Raw genomic sequence first — 18,387 nt, 5'->3', positions numbered from 1 at the left:
TCTTAATTTAACATATAATTGTTCACAACACAATTAAAGCATCCTCTCCATTCCATCAATTTAAAACACATACATTGCCCAATAATATCCAAAATCATATTCGGCCTTAGTACACACTTGTTAGCCGATTTTTCTCCATTTAGTAACTAATGCACATATGTGCTCATTTGCTAGACTCTACTTCACCTAACTACCATTTATCTCTTCCATTTACTACCATGGCCGAATGTTATAACCGAAGCCACACATATTGTTCCTCAAGGCCCTTCAATGACCACATTCGGCACCCCTTAAGAACAACCCAATTTCAACCTTCAAGAAGGAAGAAAAAAATATATGTACTAAAAGCTTCAAACTACTTGGCCGAATATAAAACCTCCAATCAATCAAAATTTAATCCATGGAATGAATAGAACTTGAACTAACCACCTTCTTTATACATAATTTTCCAAGAATTTCAAGGTACTTACCTCTTCCTAATCCTCATCCAAGCCGAACATGAAGTAAGAGAACTCCTTTCTTCTTCCTTTCTCCTTAGAATTTTCGGCCAAAGATGTTAAAGGATGAACACTTTTTTTTCTTTTCTTTGTTTTCATCACCCTTCATCTCCTTATTTTATTACTAACCCTTTTATTTTATTATTTCTAACATAAAACATTAACACAACATGTTTATAATATGTTATGACCCATAGCATGGCTGGCCACTAGCTCAAATTTTGGGTAATTTGACATGCAAACCCATCATTTTTGTAACATGCATTAATAGGCCACTTTACATTTGCCTAGCACATTTCTAAATTTTCTCACATAAGTCCTATTTACTAAAATTCACTTACAATTAACAAAATTCAAATATGAAATTTTAACACATGCATATTTACATATAATAAGCATCAAATATGACGGTTAATTAATTTTATGACTCGGTTTTGTGGTCCCGAAACCACTTCTCGACTAGGGTCACATTAGGGCTGTCACAACTCTCCCCCACTTTATGAAATTTTCGTCCCCGAAAATCTTACCGGTAAATAGGTTTGGGTAACGTTCTTTCATAGAGTTCTCGGTTTCCCAAGTAGCTTCTTTGATCCCGTGTTTGAGCCATAATACCTCTACTAACGGATCCTTTTTGTTTCGTAACTCTTTCACTTCACGAGCTAGGATACGAATTGGTTCTTCTTCATAACTCATATCGGATTGAATTTCAACCTCTGATGGATTAATTATGTGCGATGGATCAGATCTATAACGTCGAAGCATCGAAACATGAAAGTCGTCGTGAATCTTTTCAAGTTTAGGGGGTAAAATCAATCTATACGCAACTGGATCAACTCGTTCAGATATTTCATATGGCCCGATGAACCTCGGACTCAATTTGCCCTTACGCCCAAATCTGAGTATCTTTTTCCAAGGTGAAACTTTGAGAAACACTTTGTCTCCCACCTCATACTCAATGTCTTTTCGTTTCAAATCCGCGTACGACTTCTGACGATCTGTGGCTGCCTTCAGACTTTTACGGATTACTTTTACTTTCTGTTCAGCATCTTTAATCAAATCAACTCCGAAAATTTTACTTTCACAGAGCTCGGTCCAAAACAATGGTGTACGGCATTTACGACCGTACAAAGCCTCGTAAAGTAAATAGTGATTTACGACTTAAAGCATCTGCAACCACATTAGCCTTTCCCGGGTGATAGTCAATGACAAGCTCATAATCTTTCAACAACTCAAGCCAATGCTGTTGTCGCAGATTCAAGTCTCTTTGAGTCATCAAATATTTGAGACTTTTGTGATCCGAATATACATGGCACTTCTCACCATCAACTCTTGCAACTGAGCTTTCAATTCCTTCGATTCTGTTGGTGCCATACGATACGGAGCTATCGAAATCGGTGTAGTCCCAGGTACAAGCTCAATACCAAACACATACATATTTACATATGACCCGATGAACCTCGGACTCAATTTGCCCTTACGCCCAAATCTGAGTATCTTTTTCCAAGGTGAAACTTTAAGAAACACTTTGTCTCCCACCTGATACTCAATGTCGTTTCGTTTCAAATCCGCGTACGACTTCTGACGATCTGTGGCTGCCTTCAGACTTTCACGGATTACTTTTACTTTCTGTTCAGCATCTTTAATCAAATCAACTCCGAAAATTTTACTTTCACCGAGCTCGGTCCAAAACAATGGTGTACGACATTTACGACTGTACAAAGCCTCGTAAGGTGTCATCTTAATACTTGACTGAAAACTATTGTTGTAAGCGAATTCAATCAAAGGTAAATACCGTTCCCATGAACCACTAAACTCAAGGATGCAACATCTCAACATATCCTCGAGTATCTGAATTATCCGCTCGGATTGACCATCGGTTTGTGGATGAAAAGCGGTGCTAAAATGCAACTTGGTACCCAAAGCTTCTTGCAATTTCTTCCAAAATCGCGAGGTGAATCTCGGATCTCTATCTGACACAATAGAAATAGGTACCCCGTGTAATCTTACAATCTGAGAAACATACAATTCAGCTAGTTTATCCAGTGAATAATCCGTACGTACAGGAATAAAATGAGCCGATTTAGTCAGTCTATCAACAACAACCCAAATCGCATCTTTCTTAGTTGCCGACAATGGCAACCCAGATACAAAATCCATCGTGACTCGATCCCATTTCCATTCAGGTATCATGATTGGCTGAAGTAAACTTGTAGGCACTTGATGTTCCGCTTTCACTTGTTGACATATTAAACACTTCGAAACAAAATCGGAAATGTCTCGTTTCATACCATGCCACCAAAACTGACGTCTCAGATCGTTGTACATTTTCGTACTCCCCGGGTGAATTGACATTCGGCTAGAATGAGCTTCGTTCAGAATCATCGAAATGAGTTCTAAATTTCTTGGAACACACAAACGACTTCTGAACCTCAAACAATCGTCATCATCAATTTGAAACTCTGATTCCATATTCGGAACACATTCAGCCCGTTTTGCAACTAATTCATCATCGACTTTCTGAGCTTCACGAATTTGATGAATCAACAATGGTCTAGCCTTTAATTCTACTACTAACACATTGTCGGATAGAACAGACAAGTGTGCATTTATCGCTCGTAAAGCAAATAGTGATTTATGACTTAAAGCATCCGCAACCACATTAGCCTTTCCTGGGTGATAGTCAATGACAAGCTCATAATCTTTTAACAACTCAAGCCAACGTCTTTGTCGCAGATTCAAGTCTCTTTGAGTCATCAGATATTTGAGACTTTTGTGATCCGAATATACATGGCACTTCTCACCAAATAAGTAGTGTCGCCATATTTTCAAAGCAAATACGATGGCAGCCAGTTCGAGATCATGGGTTGGATAATTTTTCTCATGTGGCTTTAATTGTCTCGACGCATAAGGTACAACTCGACCTTCTTGCATCAATACACAACCCAACCCAAGTAAGGATGCGTCACTGTAAATGACAAACTCCTTGCTTGATTCGGGCTGCACTAGTACTGGAGCTTCAGTCAAATGAGTTTTCAATTGATCGAAACTTTTCTGACACTTTTCTGTCCATTCAAACTTAACATCTTTCAGAAGTAATTTCATTATTGGTGTGGCTATCATCGAGAAACCCTTTACAAAGCGTCTGTAGTAACCGGCAAGTCCCAAGAAGCTCCGAACTTCAGTGATATTTCTCGGAGGCTTCCAGTTAAGTATGGCTAAAATTTTGCTCAGATCAACTCGAATACCCGATGCAGATACCACATGACCCAAGAAGCTAACCTCTCTTAACCAGAACTCGCACTTACTGAACTTAGCATATAACTGTTTATCCCGTAAAATCTGCAACACTAATCTCAGGTGCTCAGCATGTTCGGTCTCATCTCTTGAATAGACTAAGATGTCATCAATAAACACAACTACAAACCGGTCCAAATACTGTCTGAAGACCCGATTCATCAAATCCATAAATACCGCAGGGGCATTAGTGAGTCCAAACGGCATCACTAAGAACTCATAGTGACCGTATCTCGTTCTGAAAGCAGTTTTGGGTATATCCGAATCTCGAATTCGCAACTGATAATAACCCGATCTCAAATCTATCTTTGAAAACACCGAGGCTCCCTTTAGTTGATCAAACAAATCATCAATACGCGATAACGGATATTTATTCTTTATTGTCACTTTATTCAGCTGACGATAGTCGATGCACAACCTCATGGTTCCGTCCTTCTTTTTCACAAACAATACTAGTGCACCCCAAGGTGAGAAACTTGGTCGAGCGAAACCTCTATCCGTCAACTCTTGTAACTGAGCTTTCAACTCTTTTAACTCGGTTGGTGCCATACGATACGGAGCTATCGAAATCAGTATAGTCCCAGGTACAAGCTCAATACCAAACTCTACCTCCCGAACAGGTGGTAAACCCGGTAATTCTTCGGGAAAAACATTCGGGTATTCACAAACCACCTGCACAGATTCAGGTTTCTTTTCTAACTCTTTGTCATCAAGTACATACGCAAGGTATGCTTCACACCCCTTTCTTACATTTTTCTGAGCCAACGTCGATGATATTACAGCTGGCAACCCATTCAAGTCTGTAGACTCAACTCAGATTATCTCGTTATTTACACACCTCAAATCAATGGTTTTTCTTTTGCAATTTACAATTGCATCATGTACGGTCAACCAATCCATACCGAGGATAACATCAAATTCATCAAACGGTAAAAGCATCAAATCAGTCGAAAAACAGGAACCTCGGATTACTAGGGGACATTTCTTACACACTTTGTCAACAAGTACATAACGACCCAAGGGATTCGACACTCGAATTACGAACTCAGTAGACTCAACAAGTAAAGTCTTACTGGATGCTAAGGTTTCACATATATAAGAATGAGTAGAACCAGGGTCAATCAAAGCAATCACATTAGTATCAAAGAGAGTAAAAGTACCGGTAATAACATCTAGCGAGGAAGCATCCTCGCGTGCACGTATAGCATAAGCTCTAGCAGGAGCACGAGCCTCAGATCTGGTTGTAGCATCTCTAGATCCTCTCTAACCGCCACTAGCATTTCCCGTGTTTCTAGATGGTCTTCCTCGAGCAGTGGTAGCACCCGGTTTCCCACTCTGATTTACATTCTGTTCAGACAATCTCGGGCAATCTTTAATAAAGTGGTCAACTGATCTGCACTTGTAACAGGAGCGGTCATGGAATCTACAACTCCCCAAATGCCATTTACCACAATACTGGCACTCCGTTCTGTCTCGACGATCATTTCCAACACTGGCGACCGAAGTGACTTGTGTACCCACAAGGGGTCGATCACGATCTCGTCTAGAAAAGCCTGAAGTGTCTCTAGATCGGCCTAAATCATCTCTAAATTTCTTCGATGACTATTGAAAGGGCTTTCCCGAAGATCTCTTATGAAACTCCTTTGCTCCCATATAAGCTTTTCTTTTCTCCTTACTGAGCTCTTCGGCTTTGCAAGCTCGTTCGACAAGTACCACAAATTCTCGGATTTCTAAAATGCCAACATACAGCTTTATATCATCATTCAGTCCATCCTCGAAACGTTTACACATCACAGCTTCTAAAGAAATGCATTCTCGAGCGTACCGACTAAGCCTTACAAACTTTCGTTCATAATCAGTAACCGACATGGAACCTTGTTTAAGTTCAAGAAATTCCTTCCGTTTTTGATCTATGAATCTCTGACTGATATACTTTTTTCGAAACTCGGTTTGGAAAAACTCCCAAGTTACTTGCTCTCTGGCACAACAGAAGTTAACGTATTCCACCAATATTAGGCAGAATCACGTAGCATGGAGATAGTACACTTTAGGCACTCATCAGGTGTGCAAGATAGCTCATCGAGTACTCGAATAGTGTTGTCCAACCAAAATTCAGCTTGCTCGGCATCATCGCTGTCCGTAGCTTTAAATTTAGTAGCCCCGTGTTTTCGGATTCTGTCAACTGGGGGCTTATTTGACCTTATTTGGTCAGTTACCGGAGGTATTGTAGGTGCGGGGGTTGTATTAGTCGGGAATGGAGGTTGTGGATCAGCCGTATTAGTTCGAATGTATTGGTTGAACCAATCATTCATCACGCTATAAAAAGCTTGTCTAGCTTCATCATTCTGATTACTAGCAATAGGTTGAGAGTCCGCCGGCCCTGTCCCTTGTGCGGGAGCAGGCGCTACACTCTCAAGATCATCAACTACCGTTCGGTTGGGATCGGGATCCATTTCTATAAGGAAACACATTTTAACTATCAGAAATCACCACACTATCAAATAAATACATAATGGCATGTATAGCTAGACCCGAACGTATTACGGTAGTCCTAGAATCAACTAAACTGTAGCTCTGATACCAATAAAATTGTAACACCCCGTACCCGAGACCGTTGCCGGAGTTGAACACGAGGTGCTAACAGACTTAATTCATTTATTTGCACAGTCCATTTTAAAATTTCCAGACAAGCTGGCTAACAGTGTCACTGTCACCTTAAAAATCATATCTCGAGTTCCAAAACTCGAAAACCAGTTCCGAAAATTTTTTCCTGAAACTAGACTCATATGTCCATCTACAAATTATTTTCTAGAATTTTTGGTTGAGCCAATTAGTACTATTTATTAGTTAAGGTCTCCCCTGTTTCAGGGTTCGACTACACTGACCTTCATGCATTACGACTTAGATATCTCCCTGTACAGGGCTTCAATACTTATGCCGTTTGTTTCTAAAGAAACTAAACTCGAAAAGGAATCTGTACATATAGGGCATGACTTCTAATTATCTCTGGTTAATTTATAGTGAATTTCCAAAGTCAGAACAGGGGATCCAGAAATTGCTCTGGCCCTATTTCACGAAAACTTAAACATCTCTTAAAATACGGCTCATATGATCGTTTCGTTTCTTCCATATGAAGATAGACTCATCAAGGTTCGATTACATAATTTATTCACTATTTAATTCCATTCCTACTATTTGTAGTGATTTTTCAAATTCACATCACTGCTGCTGTCAGCATCTATTTTTAAGGTAAACTTTACCTATTTCATGGTTTTCCATGGATCAACTAAAATTTTGTCATACATAGCACCAAAATGATCGTGATTAACCATTCCAATGGCTAATCGTTACCAACATTTCCATAACACTCCATGAAAACAACATACAAAATGATTATAATGCTATGCTCAAAATAGATATAAGCCATTTTCGCATGGCTATCCAAATATATACATTACCGAAAGGTACATGACCAACAACAAAAGGGTAGTCCTATACATGCCATTTTCAGAGTTCAACTAAAAGAGTACCAAAAGGGCTTTGATAGTGTGGATGACTTCGACTTTGACACTCCCGAATCTGATAGCTGACGAACCAAAATCTATAAAACAAAGAATCAAAGAAACGGAATAAGCATTTAATGCTTAGTAAGTTTTGAGTAATGAAATCATGCACAACTGAAGTATAGCATTCATATGACTAAACGAATAATTTCATATACACATATTCTCACAATCATACCTACTTCACATTTCCAACCCTTATATTCATACATAAGGAATCAACTTGACTAAAGGCCGGAAGCTTGTTAATCGATTGAGCGAATACTATTTAAAAGGAATCAATTATTCGAATGCATATACAAAACATACCTTATCGTTGGGGTTTTACGAGCGTATTAATTGAAATTATTACAGCAAGATTGCTCATTCCCAAACCAAGTACCTTCGGGATTTAGCCGGATATAGCTACTCGCTCAAATGCCTTCGGGACTTAGCCCGATTATAGTAACTCGCACAAATGCCTTCGGGACTTAGCCCGGATATAGTAACTCACACAAATGCCTTCGGGACTTAGCCCGGATATAGTAACTCGCACAAATGCCTTCAGGGCTTAGCCCGGAATTAGTCACTAGCACAAATGCCTTCGGGACTTAGCCCGGTTATCATCCGAATATTCATGCACATATCAATAAATCATGATACATCTATATATCATTTTCATAACTAGAATTCAAACACAAGTCACTTATCAAGCATTATCATTTTCGGCTCAATAGCTACATACAAAGAGCATGATTTTGATTTGCTTATAACATGATCTAATCGAATCATAATCTAAGTTCCATTACTCGAAAACTTACCTCGGATGTTGTCGAACGACTTCAACGGCTATTCAATTACTTTTTCCTTCCCTTTATCGGATTTAGTTCCCCTTTGCTCTTGAGCTTAATTTAACAAATAAATTGATTTAATCATCTTGAACATCAAGAGAAATTCAAGGTACTTAGTCCATATATATACATTAGACATTAGAGTCATATTTATGAAATCATGAAACAAATTCAACATATTGGCTAATATTCTCTTTTAGCCGATTATCTAAGTCAAGATAGAATCATCATTATGCTTGCCTATAACCGAATACATGCAACACCAATCTATCTATTCATTCATGTGTGCATCTTATTTAAGCATGTATATCTACAATTGAATTCATCATATAAATATCTATGAATTCACTCAAACAATCTCAATACAACACATGGTGCTCAAACCATTATTCAAATTCAAAACTCGGCTAGTACACATATATACACCAGCAATCAAATACTAACATTTGCACTTCACCTTAATAGCTAGCTTAGCAAACCTTAATTTAACATATAATTGTTCACAACACAATTAAAGCATCCTCTCCATTCCATCAATTTAAAACACATACATTGCCCAAAAATATCCAAAATCATATTCGGCCTTAGTACACACTTGTTAGCCGATTTTTCCCCATTTAGTAACTAATGCACATATGTGCTCATTTGCTAGACTCTACTTCACCTAACTACCATTTATCTCTTCCATTTACTACCATGGCCGAATGTTATAACCCAAGCCACACATATTGTTCCTCAAGGCCCTTCAATGACCACATTCGGCACCCCTTAAAAACAACCCAATTTCAACCTTCAAGAAGGAAGAAAAAAAATATATGTACTAAGAGCGTCAAACTACTTGGCCGAATATCAAACCTCCAATCAATCAAAATTTAATCCATGGAATGAATAGAACTTGAACTAACCACCTTCTTTATACATAATTTTCCAAGAATTTCAAGGTACTTACCTCTTCCTAATCCTCATCCAAGCCGAACATGAAGCAAGAGAACTCCTTTCTTCTTCCTTTCTCCTTAGAATTTTCGGCCAAAGATGTTAAAGGATGAACACTTTTTTTTTCTTTTCTTTGTTTTCATCATCCTTCATCTCCTTATTTTATTACTAACCCTTTTATTTTTTTATTTCTAACATAAAACATTAACACAACATGTTTATAATATGTTATGACCCATAGCATGGCCGGCCACTAGCTCAAATTTTGGGTAATTTGACATGCAAACCCATCATTTTTATAACATGCATTAATAGGCCACTTTACATTTGCCTAGCACATTTCTAAATTTTCTCACATAAGTCCTATTTACTAAAATTCACTTACAATTAACAAAATTCAAATATGAAATTTTCACACATGCATATATACATATAATAAGCATCAAATATGACGGTTAATTATTTTTATGACTCGGTTTTGTGGTCCCGAAACCACTTCCCGACTAGGGTCACATTAGGGCTGTCACACCAGCACTCGGATTCACAGAGTCATATATACACATAATCTCATGAGCTCATAATCACATAGTTCCTAGTGATATGTCACATTGTATCCTAAATTATTCCGAAGGTTCAAACGGGATTTTCTCGATGTCTCACCTTTTTCGAACTCGTTCACAAAGTCGTTCTCATTAACCATTATGTCATTCATACACTCATCATAAAAATTAAACATGGAAATTCATACATTAATAAAGCATTAAAAAATGATACAACATTGCATTATTTACACATAAACTTACCTCAACACCAAAAATGGAAAAGAGTGTCCTAATCGTCAATTACTTGTTCTTCCCCCGTTGTAGGTCTGAACCTTGTTTTCTTTGTTCTATAATAACACATTTAGTCTATTTATTAGTCACATTAGTACATGTGATCCAAAACTCATACTATGGCAAAATTATGTTTTGCCCCTAAACTTTGTCATATTTACACTTTGCCCCTAGGCTTGTAAAATGACTTTTATTCAATTTCTTTGCACTTTAAGCCTAGCTGAATCATTTTCATAACTACAGCAGCTCACAATTTCCAGTAAATCACACTTTTATAACTAATTTATTAACTTTTATAAATTAGTCCTTTTTAGTGTTTTCACCGAAAACTATTTAGTAAAAGTCGTTTAACACACAACAAACATTCATATTCCTCCCCTAAACATCAAAATACACACATGTAACACATGGGTAAATTTTTAAACATCAACCATAGCTCAAATAAATGGTAGAAATAGATAGATCTTGTTATGGGGATTGCAAAAAAGTTAAAATCATTAAAAACAGGGCAAGAATGGACTTACAATCGAGCTTGGAAGCTTGAAAAACCCTAGCCATGGATTTTTCATGCAATTTTCAGCCAAGGGGTTGAATATGGACAAAAATTGGCTTTTAATTTTGTTTTTAATTCATTTTAATTACTAAATGACCAAAATGCCCCTAACTTAAAAATATTTTATTTCACCTATTTCATGTCTATTTTTTTCCAAAAAATTAACCAATGGCATAATTACCATTTAAGGACCTCAAATTTAAGTTTTCATAACAATTGGACACCTTTAACATGTAGAACTCAACTTTTGCACTTTTTACAATTTAGTCCTTTTGACTAAATTGAGTGCCCAAATGTCAAAATTTTCGAACAAAATTTTCATGATATCATCTTGTGAAAATGAATTTTTCTTTGTACAATTTGTGGTCCTGAAACCACTGTTCTAACTAGGCCCAAAATTGGGCTATTACATTCTGAGCCTAGGGACTAAATTGCAAAGAATTAAGAGTGCAAGTGCCAAATGGTAATTTTGAAAAAATTACATGTTGGAAAAATTGAATGTGAAAATTATGAAATTGAGTTAAATTTATCCATATAGATCATGATAGACCTCATGCGGAGTTAGACCGGGGCAAAGGAAAAATCTCAAATTAATCACCTCTATATCTACGTATAGTCATCGAGGTAAGTTCGTGTAATTAAATTGTGTATTTATATGCTTTAATTGAATTATATGCATATGAAGTGTATAATTGCCATGTATGAATACCGATCGCATATCCAACAACATACGACAATTATCGAGTCCCGTTTGAACCTTAGGAATTCGTAGGATACAAATGACATATCATTAGGGTTACCGATTTCATCTCGTGAGATCTTACTAATTCTCAACTCGTATGAGCTTACTGATTACAGCTCGTAAGAGCATACAAATTTAGAGCTCGTATGAGAATACATGTACAGGAACTAATGGATTACAATTCAGTACTCCTCGTTTGTGCTACCTGAGTATCCAACGATATTCTAAATGGTTCAATAGGCAATATTCTGTTACAAGATTATATGAGTTCGATATGAACTACTATAGGTAATTACATGAAATACATGGAAATGATGTTGCATGATATATATTGATATATGAAATGAATGAAACCTGTATATGAAATTTGAATATCCGTTGAGTTCATCCATGAATATTGGATGTTACATTTGCTTTACATGGCTAACATGTTGGTGATTATGTGTTTAGGCTTTTGGCCAATTTTGTTGGGATATGCTATGTTTACTTACCTTAATTGTGATTAAATGGTAAGATAAATTCTATGTTGCATGAACTTACTAAGCTTAAATGCTTACTATGTGATATTTTTCTTGTTGTATAACGAGTCGAAAGTTCATTCGGGTTGGAAGCTTGTTGGAGCTATATCACACTATCCATCTATCCACTCAGTACCTTCTTTAATTTTGGTTATAATGGCATTTATAGGTTATTTTGGCTAATGTTAGCCTATATATGTTTTGTTGAGATTGGCCACTTATGTAACAGCCTGTTGGGGCAAGTCAGAACAGTGGTTTCGGGACCACAAATCTGATGTAGGGGAACTTATTTTTATTATATTTTCATGTTCTACAATTTATGGAATGATTTCGTGAAAATTTTGCTAAAAAATTTTGACGTTTGAGCACTCACTTTAGTCAATAGGACTAAATTGTAATAAGCGCAAAAGTTGAGTTCTACATGTTAAAGGTGTGCAATTACTATGAGATTTTAAATTAGAGGTCATTAGATGGTAATTAGACTATTAGATAAGATAAGTTAGTGGAAAAAAATGGACATGAATAGATGAAATTTCAAAGTTATGCATTAAGGGCATTTTGGTCATTCAATAAATCAATGAATAAAAAGGGAAAATAAAGCCAAAAGTTTTGCCCATCTTCTTCTCCATGTGCCCAAAACTAGAAGGTCACCATAGCTAGGGTTTGTTCAACTTCCAAGCTTGATTGTAAGTACATCCTAGCCTCGTTTTTAATGCTCTTTACATTTTTAAAGTCGTTATCATCCGATCTAGCTATTTCTACCATTAATTGGAGCTATGATTGAGGTCTTGGGTTTGACCCATGTAAGAGATTCGTGCATTTTGATGACTAATGGTAGATTATGCAAGTTTAATGTTAGATAAAGAACTTTAACTAGGTGGTTTTTGATGAAAATGTCGAAAGGACATATTTGTAAAAAGATTTCAAAATGTGTGTAAAAGTCTAATTTAATGAAAAATGTGTGTAATAACCCGAAATAGTGCCTAGTCGGAATAGTGGTTTCAAGACCACAAATCCGACATCAAAATATTTATTTTATGATTATTATGAGGCCTAGAATATGAGACTATGTATGTGTTAAAGTTTCATGAAGAAATTCTTTGAGTAAGGTGTCCAATTGGAAATTAGGGACTAAATTGAATAAATTGCAAAACTTAGATTCTAGAAGAAATTTGTATGTAATTGCTTTAGATTATAAATTAGAAGGTCTTGGAGAGCAATTTTCCCAATTTCTAAGTTTTTGGACAAAAATGGGCTTGCATGGATGAAATTTTAAAGAAATGACTTAATGGTATTTTGGTCATTTGGCATTTTACTGAAATAAAATGGGAAAAATGAACCAAAAATCAGCCATTTTCTCCCTTGTACTAGCTGATACTCTCAAGCCCTCCAAATCTAGGGTTTCCAAGCTTTTCAAGCTCAATAGTAAGTGCTCCCAAGCCCCGTTTTTAATATTCTTTGTATTTTTGAAACCCGGTAGCTTACTCTTTCTATTTCTACCCATATTTCATGCTAGGGTTCATGTTTAAAAATTTACCCATGCATGAGTTACTTGTATTTTGATGGATTATGGAGGAATATGAAAGCTGGATGTGTGTTAAATGTAACACCCCTAACCCGTACCCGTCGCCGGAGGGTTAAGGAGTAATACCAAACAAGCACGAAATTTCATTTAACTTTATTCCGATAATTCCCGTTGGCATACTTATAGAACCGAATTCCAACTTGTATTTATTTTATTTTATTTTATTTTATATATACCATATACAAAAGAGTCATCTCAAGTTAATAAGTACATTGATTCATTCTTAAGTTTAATTCACATCAAAACATGGAAAACATTAATCGAATATCAACCACACATTTCATTCTTAAGTTTAATTCACAAGCCATTTTCTCATGGCTATACATATATACATCATCAAAAAGATACTTATTTAACAACAAAAAGTCAAGCCTATACATGTCATTATTAAAGCTCAACTACTAGAGTACCGAATGGGTTAAGATAGTGTGGATGACTTCAACTTTGGGATTCCCGAGACCGAAGCTAACGAACGAGATCTATAAAACAGAGAATTAAGGGCAACAAAGTAAGCATTTCTATGCTTAGTAAGCTTTAAGCAAATACAAACAATTAAAACTTGTCATTTAAACGAGCATTTAGTATCACAAAAATAATATTCTAATTAGTTATCACTTGGCCGAGTATATGTGTATATATCCATGAATACACAAAGAAATTTCAGCATGTACTTTACTTTACTTCATAGCTCATACAATTTCTTTTTTTAAGTCACAGACTTTCATATAATGTCGACATTGACCGAATAAATCATGCTCTTAGTCATAGATATAGTAATCATTCACACGCATATATCGTTCCTTGATACTAATAAATCACCTTAAAAATCAATTCACATGTGAGTACATGATACGTACCTGGCTATCATGAGATATCATACATAATCACTAGTAGTTTAACTCGAACCTTCAAATTCATAATTTTACTTAAATCACCGGCGTTAAGCCTGCTAGGTTTAAAACCTGAGTCCAGTCACTAGCACAAAGCCTTCGGGACTTTAAGCCCGGATATATTCCCAGCACGTAGCCTACGGACCTTAAGTTCGCATATAATTCCTGCATATAGCCTACGGACTTTAAGTCCGGATATAATTCTCGCATATAGCCTACAGACTTTAAGTCCGGATATAATTCTCGCATATAGCCTACGGACTTTAAGTCCGAATATAATTCCCGCATATAGCCTGCGGACTTTTAGTCCGGATATAATTCTCAAATATCATGCATGTTTAATTGTATAATAATACCTCATCCAACATATCACATTAGTAGTCATTTCCACATTCAGAATTAAGCTCTATATGAACACTATCATTTACATTACGGTTCAAACATCATAGATAAATCTCACATGTCCATTTCACCATTCAAACTTACCCTGTAGTGACCATTCATTTATAATACATATAAATAGGTTATTTATCATACTACTTAATTCAAGTAAAACCAAAAGATCCCAATCCATCCAATTTACATGTATCAAGGCATCATCTAGTATATACTAAAGGTGACTACTCAAAACTTACCTAGGATATACTTGAACGGTTGCAAAATGGCTACTCGATTACTTTCTCTTTTCCCTTATCCGAAATTGTCCCCCTACGCTCTTGAGCTTTAATTCAACAAATTTTAAACTAGTCATTATTCGACTATTTAAGTATTACTTTCAGAATATAATACATATATATTCGACTTTCACATATACAGATTATAGTAAGCTTATAAGAAATCAATAAGCAATTCATTAGCAAATTTTTTATCAATGTTTACAAAATAATCACAATTTCACTATAAGTAGACTTCCTGAACAACAGTCACTAAATTATTTATAACTAGAGCTACAAAACTCCAAATCAATTTCCATAAATTTTATTTGAAAACAGACTCATTTATCCTTTATCCATAAAATTTTCATAATTTTTAGTTTAGCCAATCAATACCAGATTTTTCCTAAATTTTCCCTTGTTTCACTATTTGACTAATCTGACCACTCTTCACTACAAAATAAATTTCTCATTATACAGAATTCAAAACGTGTTCTCGTTTATTTCATTTGAAACTCTACTCATTAAGGAGTCTAAGCATATAAATTTTATCATATGAACATTTTTATACATTTTATAATGATTTTATAAAAACAGAACAGGGGATCTAGAAGTCATTTTGAATCTTTCCCACATTACTTCAAATATCTCATTATCAGCAATTCTTTTGCTTTTACAGTTTCTTTTATAAGAAACTAGACTCATCAAGATTTAATTACATAATTTATTCAGCTTCTAAATCAACTCCCACAATTTATGGTGATTTTCCAAAATCACATTACTGCTGCTGTCCCAAGCAGATTATTACCAATTCACTCTTTCACACATTCTTTGCATACATATTATTTAAACATGTATATCACCAATCAATTTCATCATATATATATCTATAATTTCACTTAAGCATAATCTCAATACAACACATTGTGCTCAAATCATTATTCAAGTTCAAATTCGGCTAACACACATATAAACACTAGCAACTAAATATTAACATTTGCATTTCACCATAATAGCTAATTTAGCAAACCTTAATTTAACATATAATTGTTCATAACACATTTAAAGTATCCATTCCTTTCCATCAATTCAAAACACATACATTACTCAATATTAACCTAGCTCATATTTGGCCATAGTACACAACATGTTAGCCGATTTTTCCCCTTTAGCAACTAATGGACATATATGCTCATTTGTTAGACTCTACTTCACCTATCTACAAATTTTTCATCCAAAATAACATGAAACAACAACCATTTCCTTGAACACATTCCTTAGACGAATATCCATGTTACCAACAAATTCAAAATTTTGACATGGGCTAACTAAGGGACTTAGTAACTAGCTTAATATATGCAACAATTTCAAAAACTATCATGAATTACATACCTTATTTCAATCTCAAAGTGACCAAATGCTATTTCCTCCTTTTCTTTCTCTACCATTCGGCTCCTAAGGAAGAAGATGATACAAGTCTTTTTGTTTATCCTTTGTTTTTCTAATATCTTTTTAATTTACTCATTTTTTTATTCCATAAATTAAGCCATTTCCATTTTATAATATTATTTCATAATACATATTGCTTATCATCATTATCATGGCCGGCCACTACTACTAAAGTGGGGAATTTGACATGCAAACCCACTAATATACATCATTAATTAATTGGCCACTACTAAATTAACCTATCATATTTTCACAAATTTTCAAATAAGTCCTTTTTAAATAATTTCACTCACAAATAGCAATATTAAAGCATGAAATTTTCATACATACACCTTCACATATAATAAGCACAGAATATAACATTTAATTATTTTTATGACTCGGTTTTATGGTCCCAAAACCACTTTTCGATTAGGGTCAAATTAGGGCTGTCACATTAAACATCTTTTCCTAGGTGATTTTCATGAAAAACCCTTAAAGGGACCTTATTGCAAAATCTATAAAATGTGTGGTAGAAATGAGAAAATAATGGAAAATGTGGGCTGCCAGAAGAAGAAGTGTTCGGCTAGGCTTGGGTAAGGTAGAAATTGCATGTGTTTCATTATACGAGCCTAGGGACTAAATCGTAAAAATGTGAAAGGTTAGGGGCAAAATGGTCATTTGGACCGGGTGGAATTTAGTCTTGAAATGTATAATGTGGAGAGTTAATGATTTAATTTTTTGTTATAGACTCTGAGAAACAAATTCCAGAGGTCGATCGAGGAAAACGAAAGGTTTTGGAATAACTAAAATCCACCACCAAAACAGATACCAGGTAAGTTCGGATAACTTAAAGTAAACTCATAATGTGTCTAATTATATGATTTATGACTGCATGATGATTGTATCTATTGATGTCATGAAATTACATGAATTGCAACTCTGATAATAATATGTTGAAAAACTGTCTCGGTTGAGGTTAAAAAAGGGAATTCGATGGATAAACCATGCTTGACATGTGAATTGAGATCCTGCATGTGTTGCAGTAAGGATTTAGCCCAGACGGGTAATCCACTGATCTCAATTATGAAAAGGATCTAGCCTGGACGGGTGTTCCTTTGGATGATCGAGCCTCTAGAAGAATATATGTGCATTACGAATTTAGCCCGGACAGGTAATCTGTTTTGGGGTCTGAATTTAGCCTGGAATGGTAATACAAATTCGAACTCATTAAAGGTGTTTTTTGTTATAAGGAATTTAGCCTGGACTGGTAATCCTGACATCACCTTATGAGTTTACGATACGGGGAATTTAGCCTGGACTGGTAATTCTGCTGTAAGATGTGAGGTTCACGAGAGTGCATACCTGAAATGATTATCCTTATGAATTGATGGATTATGGATATTCCATCGAGATTTCCTAGAAACTTATCAAGATTAATATGAGATATATGCACAAAATGAGATGTTGAATGATGAGCTCATCGAAGATAAATTACATGGTGCTTTGTTATATGACTAACTCTTTGAATGAGTGTATGTGATAAGGAAGCCATTTCATGCTTATTGATTTTATTACCCAATTTGGTTGAATGCTAATTACTTGGTAAGTTTACTTTCCGATTATTCGAGCTTACTAAGCATGTAAATGGTTACCTCTCTCTTTTCCTTGCTTTTCAGAGCTTAAGGACTCGTAAGGATTAGAAGACGGTTGGGAAAACTAGCACACTATCAAATAGATTAGTTTTAGTATAAAGACATTTCTGATTTGTTCCATGGCATGTATAAGGCTTTTGAGTATTTTTTTATATGTGTGATTTGATTTGCCAAATGAAAGCATGTAAAGATATACCTATCTTTTTGTATATGGCCATGAGAATTGGCTTATTTTGAAGTAGGCTATGACCTGCAAATCTATGCATGTTTATATTCATATGTGATGGTTTGTTTATAATTGGCAATGAGTCACAAAAACGAGCCAATTTTGAATGTGTTAAAGTGACATCAAAACCCATAAATACAAGATAGGGAATAACTTATTATGTATGAAACCAATGCTATGAGGTTTC

Source organism: Gossypium hirsutum, chromosome A13, assembly GCF_007990345.1.
Source record: "Gossypium hirsutum isolate 1008001.06 chromosome A13, Gossypium_hirsutum_v2.1, whole genome shotgun sequence".
Lineage (NCBI taxonomy): Eukaryota > Viridiplantae > Streptophyta > Magnoliopsida > Malvales > Malvaceae > Gossypium > Gossypium hirsutum.
This window is presented reverse-complemented; position numbering follows the sequence as displayed.